Genomic DNA, 2,779 nt, shown 5'->3' with positions numbered 1-2,779 from the left:
CTGGTTCCTCTGCCTTTTCTAAAACCAGCTTGAACATCAGGAAGTTCACGGTTCACATATTGCTAAAGTGGACCGGAGTGAGGACCGCAGTTAAAACAAACAACACTCCTGGCTGGCCCAATTTATATAGGACAGGCCCAGGGAGAAAAAAAACATATAAAAAGAGGAGCCAAAGCACTCTCTCTCTCTCTCTCTCTCTCTCCCGCACGCTGGGGCACTCTTCTCTTCGCGTCTTTGGATCAACATGCCCTCATGCCTCGAAGATGGATTTTCCTGCTATCTTCTAAATAAAATAGAGCTGTAACACTGAGCTGCAACACTGATTTGTCTAAGAGCTATAACATGGTCTGTTCGAGACCTGAGGGCTATAACACGGTCTATCCAAGACCTGAGAACTGTGACACGCCGAGGGGGCTTTAATGTCCGTCACTCCAAATCTTTGTTGTGACGAGACAAAAACCGAGGAGCATACACTCACCTAACACATATAACGTTATTCCAAAAAAGGTTAGTATCCTAGGCAGATTTTCATTAATGTTTTTCTTTAATTTTACTAACTTTCAGGAGCAAATTTTTACTAGCAGGTAGTCTCTTTAATATTTATTTACAGGCATAAGACAAATGAAACAGAATTGAGAGTCCAGAAACAAACTCAGGCATATAGAGCCAACTAATACTTGACAAGGGAGCCAAGAAGACTCAGTGGGTGAAAGACAGTCTTTTCCATAAATGGTTCTGGGAAACTGGACATTCACATGCAAAAGAATGAAACTGGTCCGCTCCCTTACACCACATGCAAAAATTTGCTCAAAATAGATGAAAGATTTAAATGTAAGGCCTCGACTGTAAAATTCTTAGTAGAAAACATAGGGAGAAAAGTTACTTGACATTGACCTCAGCAATGACTGTTTGGGTATGAAACCAAAGGCATAAGCAACAAACCCAAAAATAAGCAAGCAGGACTACATCAAATGAAAAAGCTTCTGCAGAGCAAAAGAAATGGTCAACAAAATAAAAAGGAACCTACAGGAGTTGGAAGAAAATATTGGCAAAATCACCTACCTGATAAGGAGTTAGTATCCAAAATACAAAAGGAATTCATACAATAACAACAACAACAAAAATCTAATTAAAAACTGGGCAAGGACACGAATAGACACTTTTCCAAAGAATATATACAAATGACCATCAGGTACCTCTACTATTACTAAAGTAATTGCAATAACTAACATTTACTAAGCACCAGACACTGGGCTAAGCTGTTTACATTTAATTTTCATAATTCTATTAGTTAGACACTATGATTATTCCAACTTAACAGAATAACTGAGTTCTAGAGGGGTTAAGTAACTTCATCAAGACCATAATTTAGCAAAGACAGGTGCCAAACATGCTCCAGGACTCCACTGCCCACATTCTGAGCTATAGGAAAGAAGTTTATAGAGTAACTGATAGAAATGTGCAAATGGAAAAACCTCCAGCTCCAAGCTGAGTTTAAATTCAAGACAGGATGCAACAGAGACACTGCTGATGCACCAGAAAAATGACAGGCCAGGAAACGTGCCAATGAGAACAGATTTATATTCCTTGACTCATAAGGCAACATACTCCTACTGTACAGCCTGACAAAAGTGAAGTTCTGACAGTCAAGGACAACTACAATCAAATGTCAATGAACACCCCCAATCACAAACACACAATCCAACTACTAACAGTAGTTAGGCTAGAAAATTATGAAGAGCTGGCAATCGCACATACTGATACGTAAAAAAGACTGAATTTACACAAACGTGTATAGCCTGAAGCAAAAACTGACGTGAAAAATGAAAATACAATGAAAAGGAGAAAAAGAAAATAAAAAGGGAGTAATGATACTGCCTTGATAACTGACCAGATAACTTTTAATGATGATAATAACCAGATATCAGACCAGATAACTTTTTGGTTATCTGGTTTGATAACTTTTTAATGACTTGATAATGATAATGACCAGATAACTTTTTGCCACACTATAAACTTTCTATGTCGTTGTTTTCGTTAGAAACTAACTGAAAAATAAATATTTAAAAACCATGTTCGGAGAAGGCAATGGCACCCCACTCCAGTACTCTTGGCCTGGAAAATCCCATGGATGGAGGAGCCTGGTGGGCTGCAGTCCATGGGATAGCGAAAAGTCGGACACGACTGAGCGACTTCACTTTCACTTTTCACTTTCACGCATTGGAGAAGGAAATGGCAACCCACTCCAGTGTTCTTGCCTGGAGAATCCCAGGGACTGGGGAGCCTGATGGGCTGCCGTCTATGGGGTCGCACAGAGTCGGACACGACTGAAGCGACTTAGCAGCAGCAGCATGTTCGTATTCAAGAATTATTCTCAAGAACAGAAGCGAAAAAGCCAAGAAAGAGCAGCTCTGGCATACAAACAAGCTGTAAGTATAAAGACAAGCAAGCAGAATTTAGATACTAGTTACCTCTAAGTGGCTCCTGGAGATACAGATTCAAGGAGGAGAACGGGGATTTCTTATAGTAAGTAATACTCGAGAATTCCTTATACAATTGACCTTTATACTTAAATGTGCTATATAGGCTCTCTTTCGCTAGAGGCGCGGAGGCGGGGTCTGGGGTGGGAGTGGTCACTGGCGGGAAGGCGGGGAGAGGACCGGAGGCCAGCCGCCCGCGCCGTGCCAGCAGCTCTCAGTTCAGCCGCGTCCTCTGCGCCCCCGCCCCCACCAGCTGAGGAGCGAACAGGCGGAGACTCACGCATCACCGAGGGCGGGGG

At 41.8% G+C, this 2,779-nt stretch overlaps 1 protein-coding gene across 1 annotated transcript in view; it reads right to left on the bottom strand.

Annotated features, from left to right (window-relative positions):
• Positions 1-2,779, bottom strand: part of TMA16 (translation machinery associated 16 homolog (S. cerevisiae)) — a 31,976-nt gene that overhangs the window by 28,257 nt on the left and 940 nt on the right. The gene's annotated exons all lie outside the window — the stretch shown is intronic.

The sequence above is a fragment of the Bison bison genome, unplaced genomic scaffold (assembly GCF_000754665.1).
Source record: "Bison bison bison isolate TAMUID 2011002044 unplaced genomic scaffold, Bison_UMD1.0 scf7180017864385, whole genome shotgun sequence".
Taxonomy (NCBI): domain Eukaryota; kingdom Metazoa; phylum Chordata; class Mammalia; order Artiodactyla; family Bovidae; genus Bison; species Bison bison.
Note: the sequence above shows the minus strand (reverse complement) of the source record. Positions and strands in the feature narration are given on the sequence as shown.